The following is a 14,791-nucleotide window of genomic DNA, read 5'->3' as shown; positions in this document are numbered from 1 at the left end:
CTCCAAAGAAGATATATGGATGGCTGACAAACACATGAAAAGATGCTCAACATCACTCATTATTAGAGAAATGCAAATCAAGACCACAATGAGGTGCCACTTCACACCAGTCAGAATGGCTGTGATCCAAAAGTCTGCAAGCAATAAATGCTGGAAAGGGTGTGGAGAAAAGGGAACCCTCTTGCACTGTTCATGGGAATGCAAACTAGTACAGCCACTATGGAGAACAGTGTGGAGATTCCTTAAAAAATTGCAAATATGACTGCCTTATGACCCAGCAATCCCACTGCTGGGCATACACACTGAGGAAACCAGAATAGAAAGAGACACATGTACCCCAATGTTCATTGCAGCACTGTTTATAATAGCCAGGACATGGAAACAACCTAGATGTCCATCAGCAGATGAATGGATAAGAAAGCCGTGGTACATATACACAATGGAGTATTACTCAGCCATGAAAAAGAATACATTTGAATCAGTTCTAATGAGATGGATGAAACTGGAGCCGATTATACAGAGTGAAGTAAGCCAGAGAGAAAAACACCAATACAGTATACTAACACATTATATATGGAATTTAGAAAGATGGTAATGATGACCCTGTATGTGAGACAGCAAAAGAGACACAGATGTATAGAATGGACTTTTGGACTCTGAGGGAGAGGGAGAGGGTGGGATGATTTGGGAGAATGGCATTGAAACATATATACTGTCATGTAAGAAACAGATCGCCAGTCTATGTTTGATACAGGATACAGGATGCTTGGGGCTGGTGCACGGAGAGATGGTGTGGGGTGGGAGGTGTTAGGGGAGTTCATGTTTGGGAACTCATGTACACTCATGGTGGATCCATGTCAATGCATGGGAAAACCAATACAGTATTGTAAAGTAAAATAAAGTAAAAATAAAAAATTTTTAAAAAAGAAAAAATAAAAATTAATAAATTAAATGACTGTGGGAAAAAAAGAAATTTTAAAAAGAGGAAGGAAACTGGAAAAAAGTAGGACTTTTTCCTCTTCAAAGTGTTCATTTCTGCTTCATTTTTTGTTATCAGACTCTATCAATAAGTTTCTTTCATACTTTTTCACTTAACGCTATCTTTTAAGCCTGTTTCCAAACTTCGCAAAATTGCATCCACTTCAAAGTGACTCCAGTATTCAATTTCAATTCATTCCCAAATGTAAAGTCATCAAAATGCCCCAAACTTAGAAAGAGAAATACAATATTCTAGCCACTCAGAAAGCACAAACTAAAGTATTCATTTAAATCTAAAGACTGAGGTCACAGCTTCTTTGACACCAGATCTCTAAAAATTCAATAATTACGAGTTTACTGATCTGCAATGTGTAATAAGGGCTTCCCAGGTGGCTCAGTGGTAAAGAATCTGCCTGCAGTGCAGGATGGAGAAGGGAATGGCAACCCATTCTAGTATTCTTGCCTGGGGAACACTATGGACAGAGAGGCTGGTGGGCTACAGTCCCCAGATCTGTAGCTCTTTTGCTACAGATTGCAAAAGAGTTGGACATGACTTAGCCACCAAACAACAACAGCAAATATGTAATAAACTGCATAAAACCAAAGCTACAGCATAATCTCACACACCGTTATTATAGTCTATATGGAAATTGATAGAAACAACCCCATTGTTAGCATTTGCTGTCATAAATAATTTTGCAATATACATCTTATATCTAAGAATTTTTGTTTCCCTGAAATTAAGAGCATTGCAGATTAGAAATTCAATGATTGGTTCAAAAAATATGAGTGTATCTAACCTTGCTACAATTTCCAAAGGAACTACCTTCCAAATTGTACTTCTATTTGTGATGTTTGAGTGCGTTTATTTCATTTACTTTCATTAATATCAAGTGAACCTACACCTCAGTGTTTGCATTTCTCAGATGATGGATCAGATTCAAGGGGGCAAGTCAGTGTAAGTATTTGGTTTGAGGTAGGTACTTGTGAACAGGCACAATCTGTTCGTCTTTCATCCTGCACACCTCTAACATCAAGAACATCAGTTCGCTCTGATTAGAGTTAAGGTGTTTTTCTGCCAGAAACTCTTCAGGCTTCCAGTTGTGAAATCTGTTTTAATAACTGGTGTCATGAATGCTTTCCTTCCCATCCCACCCTTTGAATTTAATTCAAATTCCCATAAGAACCAGATCTCTTCTTGGAGTTAAAGATGATTTGTCAGCATGTATGTTTCTTACAGAACCAAATTACCAAAGGGGGCTGTAACCTGGTTTCAAATACTTTTGGATGTCTTTCCTCAGAGCTACTTTTCATCACTGCAATTAGAGCAGTGCAATTTCAAACCCAAGGGTCCTTGTCCAGTCAGAAAACGGTGGAGAAACCCCCGCTCCCCCACCCAGGGGAATTGCTTCCTTAGCTTCTTTGTCTTTTCTCCAGCCTCCATCCTTCACTCCTCACTTCCTCCCTTCTTTTTTTCTCTCTGTCCCCCTTTTCTCCTTCCTCTCTCCCTCCCTTCCTCTTTCATTCCCTTGGCTTCTGTTTAATCTCTGGTGAATTCTGTTTAATCTCTGGTGAATTATACATACATAGGAATTCATTAGGATAATTAATACTGCAATATCTCTGTTAAAAAGCCATGGCTTATTAACTGGTTAAGATAACCTCCCAATTAACTAGACTGAATAAGGAATGTAACTTTTGGTAAATTAAAATTTCAAACTAATTAGGGATATATATTTTTTTCTCCTTCAATTCTTGTTGAAACTCTTGTTTTGCCCTATAATATATCTCTTTGCTTTCATTTCTCAGGAATTTCCCCATTATGGTGATATTTTCTTAGAGGAAAAAAAAAACAACAACCTTCCCAGATCTTTATTCTACACCGGGATCTTGTATAGGACTGACGATGTGTTATTAGACCAGGTCTCACTTCTGTAGCCTCAAGGGCATACTCTGGAAACTGTTATTACTGTTCTGATTTTATTCCCTATTGCCATAGAGACTGGCTAGCAACACAACACATCCATTTCTTCTTCTTTCTGGGTACACAGCCTATATCTCCCAGCTTCCATTGTATTAAGTGTGGTTAAGTGAACTCTAACAAATGGAGTGTGGTCAAAGTGAAATGTTTCACTTCCTGGTTTAGCACATCAGGACCTCTCATGGTCCCTTCCGTGCTCTTTCCCGTTGACCAGCTTGGTGCAGACATAGACAAGCCATTAACCTTCAACAGGGAGCCCCATGCTGAAGATGATAGAGCAATGAGATGGCGGAGCCTATTTGCAAGAATCAGGATGAGGACTATGGCTGATCAATGCCACCCATTTGAGTTTTGACATGTGTGAAAATTTCTATTGTTTGGGACAATATAAAATTTTGAAATTTGTTTATAAGAGCAGAGCATTGACTATAAGAGCATTATAAGAGTATAATGACACTTTCATTAATGTTATTATTAATAATAGTAAGGTCAAAACCCAAATTTCAATTAACTCATGTTTATAATGAGTTGATTCCCAGGGAATTAAAGTTTTCTGACAATCATTGCCTAGAGTTGTCTCCTAGATTGTAGAAACAGCACCCATGCAGGGGAGGAGATGGAGGTTTAGCAGGTGGGATCAGTGATTCCAAAATTCTTATGGTGCTTCCCAAGCCTTTCCCAGCCAGAGAGCTGATGCCTGGGAAAGAGAGGAATGAATATCATCTCCATTTTTGACCTTTATCTCTCAACATATGAACTCTCAGTATCACATTTGAATTATTTAAACTGTTGTGTACAAGAAGTGTCTCAGTTCAGTTCAGTTCAGTTCAGTCGCTCATTCGTGTCCAACTCTTTGCAACCCCATGAACTGCAGCACGCCAGGCCTCCCTGTCCGTCACCATCTCCCGGAGTTCACTCAAACTCATGTCCATCAGGTCGGTGATGCCACCCAGCCATCTCATCCTCTGTTGTTCCCTTCTCCTCCTGCTCCCAATCCCTTCCAGCATCAGGGTCTTTTCCAATGAGTCAGCTCTTCGCATGAGGTGGCCAAAGTATTGGAGTGTCAGCTTCAGCATCAGTCCTTCCAATGAACACCCAGGGTTGATCTCCTTTAGGATGGACTGGTTGGATCTCCTTGCAGTCCAAGGGACTCTCAAGAGTCTTCTCCAACACCACAGTTCAAAAGCATCAATTCTTTGGCGCTCAGCTTTCTTCACAGTCCAACTCTCACATCCATACATGACCACTGTGTCTAAAGAACAGATAAAACGAATACTGGCTTTTAGATAACATCCATGGAATACATTGAGATCCTGGCTAAAATGCAGTGTCCAGTGTCTGATTTAAAAATTAAAAAAAAAAAAACAAACAGAAAAAAACCTGTTCTGGAAGAAGGGACAGCCTTTAAGTAGAAAACTGCAATGTAAGAGGCTCAATTTCCCTTCTTCTCATGGACTGCACACGATGGTCTCTAGGTATATCTGCAGTGTATGCACGAATCATCCCTTTGACATTTGGGGGTACAGTTTGGGGTTTGGGTTAATAATAGAGTCAGCTACCAATTTCTGTCTTTTAATGTGGGGATTTTGTTGGGGTGGGTAGAAGGCAAGGATCTAGAGACTTTAAAAAGACAAATAAACTTTGCCTTATTTCTTTGAACAAAAAACCTTGACATGGCAAGGAATGACTTCCTAAATGCACAAAGGAGATGCTCCCACAAATTGTTGCTGAATGGCTCTATTTTTTTTTTTTTAATCTGGGCTGATGAGGTGTTCTCTACCCTGGGAGAGTTACTTCTTTTGTCTTTGTGGTTTGATTCTCTTGTATCTCTGAAAACATTCATGCCTTTCATAAATACTATTGACTGAAGACTGTTTATATTTAACAGGAGCTCATAAATATGCCTTTTAATTTTTCTTCAGTCTTCTGGTTCTTCTTAATGTTTTTGATTTCCCATCACTTATCTGAGCCTCTACATTAAGATGAATTTGCATATATATATGCATATACTTCATAAATGTATTTCTTTATCAAAGGAGCCCTGCACTGGGATTAGAAGGCCTTGATTCAAATCATTGCCACTAACTACATTTGTGATGGGTCACAGTAATTTCCGACACGCATGATGAGAGCTGGAAAAGAGTGGGAGACTGAGTCTCCTTGAGGTGCCTGCACAGTGCCCAAGAAATGGGGTTTCCATAGCACGTGCTCCAGGTGCAGCATTCGATGATAAAGGGATGTAACCTGTCACTTATTGCACCCTCCTTCCTAAATCTTTGTTATCCATTTCTTTCTCCTTCCTCTTGCTCTTGTTATCTTGGAGAGATCATTCGGTGGTGGAATCAGGATGATGGATATGCCAGAGAAGCTGAACTGTCAGCTCCTCAGGAAACGCCCAGACTGTGGACCATTCATTACATCACTAGACAGCTATTGAGCATCTAAGATTTGCCTGGTACTATGCTAAGCTATTGTTGTTGTTTAGCCATTAAGTTGTGTCCAACTCTTTTGTGACCCATGGACTATTGCCCGCCAGGCTCCTCTGCCCATAGGATTGCATCCAGGCAACAGTACTGGAGCGGGCTGTCATGCCCTTCTCCAGGGGATTTTCCCATCCCAGGGATCAGATCCATGTCTCCTGCATTGGCAGGTGGACTCTTTACCACTGAGCCCCACTACACTAAGCACAGTGCTTTTTCCATCTATTTTTCACCTGTGCTATTTTCCTAATTACACAAACAACACTGGGTCATTGAGTCTTTTCTGAAGATACCAAAAAAGACATAATAAGAGGAAATCACTCACAGTTTCACTTTCTAGAGTTTACCACTATTGGTAGTTGAATGTGTATCTTTGCCATGTTTTTTTCTATGTAAAAGCACACTTTACAAAAGGGAGAGAATATGAAGTTACATTGTACATCTTGTTTTATAATTTCATTTTCCATCTTAAAAAATCCACTGACTTCATTTCACTTCTTCTTCGATTCTGACTGTTTCATTGGAAGTGATCTTTTTTGGATGTGATGTAAATTCATTTCAGGGTGTATGCAACAGAAAAATACTGTAAGAGTCCACTCCAATGGACTGTACTTCCAATTTGGCCAAAAGGAGATGAAGGCACAGATGATGTCCAAAAAGGTCTTTATTGTGAATGATTTACTGGAAACACTGTCATCAGGTCAGAGTCTTTTTTTGGGTGTGAGAGGAAAATTACAAGACTGAGCAGATTCAAGAGTGAAACTCATCTGTGTCAGTGTGTGTTGGTCTAAGTAGGACATGCACGCAAACATGCTACCCTTTTACTAACAGATCATTGTTTCAGATGCAAAATAAACAGCTGAAGGATTTCTCAAAAGTTTTCCTTAAATGAGATAGGAAACAGCCTGCTCATACAAAATAGTCTAGTCCTAATTAACACATATTATTATCATTATTATTATTTATAATTAATGTTCCAGGTACCATGTGAATTATCTGATCATGATTTTGTTTTAAAAGTTCTATATCATAGAAACTTTTGCTCTCATTTAGTGTTGAGGAAATTTAAACTTATAAAGATTAGAAGATTTACACCCAAGTCAAACAGCTAGCTGGTAAATAACCAGTCCCTGGGGCAAGTTAAAGCTGACTGACTTTAAATCTGAAACACACACTGCTGCCTCTCCCATCTGAAAAGGACACAAACTACATTGAGTGAATAAATAAATCAACTTATCTTACAGATGGATCTTAATATATGTTAATTGACTGGGAACCATAGTTCTCTCACCAAATTTGATTCTCCACATCAAATGAGACAGTGAATTACATGTAATGAACCTGCTGGCCAAGCTACATTTCCAAGTATTTGAGACCTGGTTTTTCCAGTAGTCATGTATGGATGTGAGAGCTGGACTATGAAGAAAGCTGAGTGCCAAAGAATTGATGCTTTTGAATTGTGGTGTTGGAGAAGACTCTTGAGAGTCCCTTGGACTGCAAGGAGATCCAACCAGTCCATTCTAAAGGAGATCAGTCCTGGGTGTTCTTTGGAAGGACTGATGCTAAAGCTAACACTCCAGTACTTTGGCCACCTCATGCGAAGAGTTGACTCATTGGAAAAGACTGTGATGCTGGGAGGGATTGGGAGCAGGAGGATAAGGGGGCAACAGAAGATGAGACAGCTGGATGGCATCACCAACTCGATGGACATGAGTTTGAGTGAACTCCGAGAGATGGTGATGGACAGGCACCCTTAAAACTCAACATTCAGAAAACTAAGATCATGGCATCTGGTCCTATAACTTCATGAGAATTAGATGGAGAAACAGTGTCAGACTTTATTTTTCTGGGCTCCAAAATCACTGCAGATGGTGATTGCAGCCATGAAATTAAAAGACGCTTACTCTTTGGAAGGAAAGTTATGACCAACCTAGACAGTATATTGAAAAGCAGAGATATTACTTTGCCAACAAAGGTCCATCTAGTCAAGGCTATGGTTTTTCCAGTGGTCATGTATGGATGTGAGAGTTGGACTGTGAAGAAAGCTGAACGCTGAAGAATTGAGTGAACTCCGGGAGTTAGTGATGGACAGGGAGGCCTGGCGTGCTGCAGTTCATGGGGTTGCAAAGAGTCGGACACGACTGAATGACTGAACTGAACTGAACTGAAAGTCTCCTGGGGATAACCATGAGACTGAGGGGAAAAAACACTGGAGGCAATACACCATCAGCACAACACTTCCTCTTTGAGTTAATATCGTGGCATCAAGCCATGGAGTCCTCCACCACCCATGATTGCTATCCAGCACTCGGTTGAAATTAAGACACCAGGATTTGGTGCAACCCTGCTGCTCAGGGCTTCTTGACTCTGCCTCTGTCTCTGGACCCATATACTTAACTTGAAAATGAGACTTGGGTAAGAAGATGGCAGAATAGGGGTGTTTTAGGATTCTTTGCCTTCTTTTGATTCCTAATAGCAACAACAAAGAATCAGAGATTGTCATACTAAGTGAAGTAAGTCAGACAGAGAAAGACAAATAACATGTTATTACTCATACATGGAATCAAACTTAAAAAATGACATTCGAGTTGACCAAATAGTTCATGTGGGTTTCTCTGTAACATGTTACGAAAAAACCTGAACAAACTTTTTGGCCAACTCAATACAAATGAACTTACTTAACAAAACAGAAATAGACTTACAGATATTGAAAACAAGCTTGCTTATCCTTATCAAAGGGGAAGTGTCGGTCGGGCGGTGGGGGCGATAAATCAGGAGCTTGGGGCTAACATAGACACTGCTATATATAAGGCAGATAACCAACAAGGACCCACTGTATAGCACAGGGAACTCTACTCAGAATTCTGTGATAACCAACATGAGAAAAGAATCTGAAAAAGAATGAATATATATGGATGTATATAACTGAGTCATTTTGCTGTACACCTGGAACCAGCACAAAGTAGTATATCAACTATACTCCAAAAAAAAAAAAAAATAGAATATGAGTAAAGATTTCAAAGAGGCTAAGAGATTGCCAGACATCTACCTTATAACAGTCAAACATGGTGATGTCTGGGTTAAGAAGGGGAAGGAACTCTATATTTTGACCTTGAACAGTATAACAATTACACAAAAAGCAACTGCCAATATTCCAAAAATCCTGTTCCGTGAGCTTCTCAATGAGTCACATTGAGAACAGGATCATGGAAGAATCTTAGGAGAGAGGAGACATATGCCTCTGGAGATCAATTCAACTAACTCTGCAGAAGAACATGAAAGAGAAACCAAGCCAAAATGCCATTTCTATCATCCACAAGCTTCCTGGTCAACTAAGACAGATGATGCATTTCTATTTCCTCAATAACTACCATAATGCCTTGCTCATGGTAGCTATAATACTCCAAAGGAATAAAAGGCTTTAGTGTGATGGATACAGTTGAAGGACCCACAAGGACACTTAAAACTTTGTGCCATGTTTGAACCTCTGAATTTAACTTGTCAGGTAAAGCTGTGAGGTTCGTTTGAGTCCCTTTCTAGGAAGCATTGTCAGGGACATGAAATGTGAAGAGTGTGAGGTCATTCCTTAGTTCTAACATCCAGAAGCTATGCTCTTTTCAGAGGGTGTCTGAGGCAGCTGATCCAACAGTGAACATGTGGTAGTAGTCAGTCCACCTCCTAATCAGCAGGAGGATGAGGCCTGGTGATGCCAGCCCCTCTCTGACTCCATGATATAGCTATCCTGAAGACTCCCAGGCCCTGGTGCCGGAAGCAAGCAACCCAGGCCTCCCCAGGCCTAAGTCTCACCGACCCCCTCAGATGACTGTCTCTGAGCCCAGGGATTTGTGCATCACACTGTCTTTAGCTCTAGTGAAACTTTCTGGAAAACCAATGACAAGACACTTTCAGGTATTGGCCATTGTGATGATTCTAGAGAACTGGACACATCTAGGAACACAAGGGCCTGCTTCTACTTAATTTATTCTTTTTCTGCACAAGCAGGCGGGAGGATACTCTACTTCAAGTTCATCTCTGGGTACCCTCCAGTCTGTATCCTGACCTCTCATGTTCATTCTTCTGATGGTGGCTTAAGTGGTCATCTTCCCTGGGGATTAAAACTTTACAGTAACAATAGCAAACTTTCCTTGATTATTTCCCAGGGGCTCTCTGAACGGCTTTACATGCTTTATCACATTTAACTCAAGGAAGACTTTTTTTTCTTTAGGACAAATGAGACACAAGGTGCCTAAATAACTTGCCAAGATCACAAAGCTTGTGAGTCCTAGAGCTAAGATATGAACCCAGATCAATCTGACATCACAGTCTTAACCTGTACTCTCTCTATGCTGAATAATTCTGATAGTGAATCTTCAGGAAGTTATGCAGGGATTTAGGGCTTCATCTGTGCATTCCCTTGAACAGCAAGGAGATCACACCAGTCAATCCTAAAGGAAATCAGTCCTGAATATTCATTGGAAGGACTGATGCTGAAGCTGAAGCTCCAGTACTTTAGCCACCTGATGGGAAGAACTGACTCATTGGAAAAGACCCTGATGCTGGGAAAGATTGAAGGCAGGAGGAGAAGGGGACAACAGAGGATGAGATGGTTGGATGACATCACCGACTCGATGGACATGAGCTTAAGCAAGCTCTGGGAGTTGGTGATGGACAGGGAAGCCTGGCGTGCTGCAGTCCATGGGATCCCAAATAGTCAGACAGGTATGAGTGACTGAACTCATCTGTGCCTTCCCAATACCAATGGAGTCAGGGAACCTTGAACTCTATGTTCTCTTTGTAGTAAATTAATAAATATGTGATTTGGACATTTCCTTCCTTCCTTCCTACCTCTCTTCTTTCCTTCCCCAAACCTTCCTGAAGTCCCAGAAGGATACAACTGAATAAAGGTATAGAACCCACCTTGAACTTCATGCTGATCCTGACTTTACATATATTCAAGTGATTCATTTCCAAACCCAAATGTTTGAAGAGCATGGAATCTCTTGAATTCTCCTTTATTAACTCTCTCATTCCCCTTCACTACTTATTTATTTACTAATATTCATTGAACACTATCTATGGATCAGGTTCTATTCTGTCTTAATAATTAGCAAAGAGACTTCTGAGTTGTGTTCATTCCTGTGTGTGCTCACTGATATCATCAGCAGCATCAGCACCAATATCAACACCATCACCGTGAGTTCTTCATAATCTTATGTACAATCCTTCCTTGAGACTTTGCAAATGATTTTCATGTCGCATTTCACATTCTGTGCTCCCAGCCTTCCCGAGGAGGCAGAGATCACTCCCTCTGCCCTGAAGATAGGAGAACTAAGGCTTAGGGAAGGTAAGTAGTTTACTCCAGGCCACATAATTCGTCAGTAACAGACCTGAAACTATAACTCATCTGACTCCTCATCCAGGACACTTCCCTCTGTATGCTTGGGAGGTCAGTGTTGCTGACATAAACTGAAAAGGGTAAACACGCTACACTGCTAAGAAATGATAGAGTACTGTGGTTGAGAGAAAACCTGTGTTCAAATCTCCATCCCTTCTCAGTTGTTTGACCTTGGACGGTGACCTCTCATCACCCCCTGAGTCTCAGTTTTCTCATCTGTAACTTGGGAGTTATAATAATATCCACCTGAATAAGGACTGAATAAGGTTATATGTGGAAAGTGGTTGCACAAGTGCCCGTTACAGAATAGGTATTCAACAAAAGTCAGCTAGTGTTGCTGTGGACTCTGACACTCTCCTTTGGACAATGGGCTGTGGCAGAGAGGGCAGCTCGGGGAATAGGCATGGTGGTGTCCTAGAGTACCCATCTGACTGAAGGCCACACACCCTACTGGGCACCAACCCAAAGCTCAAAGGACAGCCATGGCTTGTTCCAGCCAAGGGGAATTAGCTGCCACTTGACCTTGTGTAATGGGACTTGACCCATGCCAGTTACAACTCCCTAGGGTCATGTACCATCGGGTCAGCCCTCCTAAAGATCTTTTCTTTCCTGGGATTCAGTTGCCCAGAGAAATGGCCCCAAAGTAGTGTGTTGTGTCTGTGTGCTGGGTGAAAATGTGTTGGAGATGCAATTGGTCAAGGAGAAAGAAGAAAGAAGGCAGGGTGGGTGGATACCATAGGACCACAGAATCTTGGCTTTGCAAATGAACTAATTACCCTAACTCTTATGGAACTGGCCTTTCTGGGACATTCATATGACATTGGACTGGACCAAGATTTGCGATCATATGGATTAGGACTTTATATATAAATAGAATTTAATTTGTAAAACTATCTTTTGGGGGGTCTATTATTACCTCTGTTTTATAAATAAGGAATAAATAAAGACAAAAGCTCACAGTGATCATCTTGAGATGGTCCAAATATAATTCCTCCTTTTCTCTCCCCAAGGTGATTATCCAATCACATGCCAATCTTACCATCTATAAGGTGAAAAAGTCAACGTCTTCATTTCCAGCCTTGTCTTCTCCTTTGAACTGTAAATTCCTGCATCTAAATGCCTACTTGACACTCATACTTGGGTATCTAATAACATCTCTAACCTATTATGTCCAAAATGAACCCTTGAATTCCCTTCCCAGTGGCACCAGAACTGGCTCCTCACCCAACACACCAGTTCTTCAGGCCAAAACCTAGAGATCTTCCTGGATTTCACCTATTCCCTTATCCTCCCCACATCCACCTAGTCAATGAGACCTCTTACCTCTACCTTGAAAACATTTTTCAGATCTGTCTGCTTTGCTCTGAATAAACCCAAACCATTCTTGTCCATAACCCATCCTCACCCTCCTTAAGCTCTGTAGTACCTTCCTAACTGGTTTCTCACCTTCCTTTGCACCCTGTAATCCACTCTCTACACAGTTATCATGTGGATGTTTTTCTCAGTAAAAATAAGCTCCTTCTCTGGCCTGCTTACTGTCCTCAAATAGCATCTACATCTCTGCAAGTACGATTCAAGCTCCTCGTACTATGTTGACAAGCTTCTTCCTGATGCGACTCCTGGAGTTCATCTCCTACTATTTTCTCCCAGGCACACTGTGACCCAGCCAAACTGGCTTTCTCAGTGTTCCTCAAGTACTCCAAACTTTCATCAGTGGTAGCATCTTTGCACTAGCTCTTCCCTCCCCCTGGCTCCCTTTGGCTTCAGACCTTCACATTGAGGGTCCCTTCTCCCTATTTCTCCCCAGTTCAAACATTACTTTCTCCCAGCCAACCTTGACCACCCAACCTATTATATGTCTTCTACTTGAATAGCTTTCTTCCATGTCACTTTTGCTTGTCCAAGAGTGTGTCTCAGTTTGGTATCATGTTAACCATTTGGTTTGGAATTTAACACCCATCTCCCAACTAGAATGTGAATTCCAGGGGAACAAGTGCTGTGTCTCTTCTGGTTCACTGTCATGCCAACGTTGCAGAGTGAGTGGTCTGATATAGAGTAAATGCTCAATAAATGTTTGTTGACTGAATGAGTGGCTGCCATGCTGAAAATTCTGTGATTGCTTCAGGTGAGTACTAATGGGGAAGGGAGTCAAATGTGTGTATCAGCGTGGCCGCAAATATTATCCCAAACCCAAAGCAGCATTTTTAAAAAGTTCTACTCATTTGGGTGCATTTTGGAAGGAACCAAATAAACACCAAAAGCTCTCTCGGTGTTCTGATTTTGGTTTAGATGACACCTACACCTTGGTATGGATGACAAAACAAAATGCAGCTTAAAAACAAGACATTCAAAAAAGAACCCAACAAGACATTCTAATGCTGTGTGGTTTTTCTTGGGTGGAGAACTCAGAGAGGACAGGGCTGGGTCCCTCCTGACAGCTGGTCCAGCTCACACCTCCTGCATCTCTATAGACCCACCTCCATCCAGCCTCCTGCCCCAGCACCCCATCTTCTCTGTGTGCCTTGGCTTGCCTTCTGCCCTCGTCCAAGTCTGAGCCATCTCCACCTGGATGGTACCTTCCCCTCATCCCAGTGGCCAGGTGAGCAGAATTAATGGCTCTGAGAATTAATGTCATCTTGAGTCAGCAGTTTATCTTTGCTGAACCCCATTGTTCTCATGCCTGGAAAGGGGCTGATACAATGTCTATCCTACAGAACACTTGTGAGGAAGAAATGACCTGGTTCTTGTGACGTGCTTGCTATATAGGACTTTGGGCATGCCAAGTGTCTCATAAGACTTAACTGCAGTGCTTCTTCTGCAATAACCCTAAAAATGGCATTTTCGTAAGTAATTTCGTTCTTGGAAATGCAACTTTTCGATTTGAAACTTAAATCATTTTCATTCTAAATCTCCAGCTGTCCGATATGGATGTGTGTGAGCCCTTTTTCTGTACCAAGAAGTGGGTTTCATGAGAACAGAACCATCTGATACAGAAGTAAAGAACACTTTTCACCTTCCTTCTTAGAATGCTTCTAAGCCCAGACTAATAATAACTACTGGCATTTATAGAGTACTTTATATTTTGCTGTTGCTACTACTGTTATTACTACCACTACTTCTGCTAGTATTACTAGTACGACTATTAGTACTTCATTACCACTTTTGCTATTACTCTTGCTGCTTTTGCTACTACTGCTATTACTAACACTAGCTACCATTTATTGAACATTTACTGTATGACAGACAATATTTCTGTACACTCTACAGTTGTTACCTCATTTGATGAGTGCAATAGCCAGTGAAGACGGCAGTGTACACAGTGCTTAGAAATGCACATGGAAGTCAGACTTCTTGGCTTCAAATTCTTGGCTCCAATGATTACTAGCTGTGTGATTCTAAGAAAGTTACCTAACCACTCAGTCACTCAATTACCTTAAAATAAAGATTAATAATAGAATCAACTCAATGTGACAATGCAATGAAAAATTTTGATAATTTCTGAACAGGGTCTGGCATTTAATGAACACCCAAGTTGCTGTTCAATGGAGAAGGCAATGGCACCCCACTCCAGTACTCTTGCCTGGAAAATCCCATGGTTGGAGGAGCCTGGTAGGCTGCAGTCCATGGGGTCGCTAGAGTCAGACATGACTGAGCGACTTCACTTTGACTTTTCACTTTCATGCATTGCAGAAGGAAATGGGAACCCACTCTAGTGCTCTTGCTTGGAGAATCCCAGGGATGAGGAAGCCTGGTGGGCTGCCGTCGACAGGGTCACACAGAGTTGGACATGGCTGAAGCGACTTAACAGCAGTTAGCAGCAAGTTGCTGTTGATATCAAAAGCACTTTTCAGTGTATTTAGGGCTTATTTATTACCCCTCTGCCCCATCCTTACCTCTCCCCCAGGACACTGTATTCTGCAGGTCTAATGCATATCTTACAGGACTATGATAGTCTTT

The sequence above is a fragment of the Ovis aries genome, chromosome 9 (genome assembly GCF_016772045.2).
Source record: "Ovis aries strain OAR_USU_Benz2616 breed Rambouillet chromosome 9, ARS-UI_Ramb_v3.0, whole genome shotgun sequence".
In the NCBI taxonomy this organism is placed as follows: domain Eukaryota; kingdom Metazoa; phylum Chordata; class Mammalia; order Artiodactyla; family Bovidae; genus Ovis; species Ovis aries.
Note: the sequence above shows the minus strand (reverse complement) of the source record.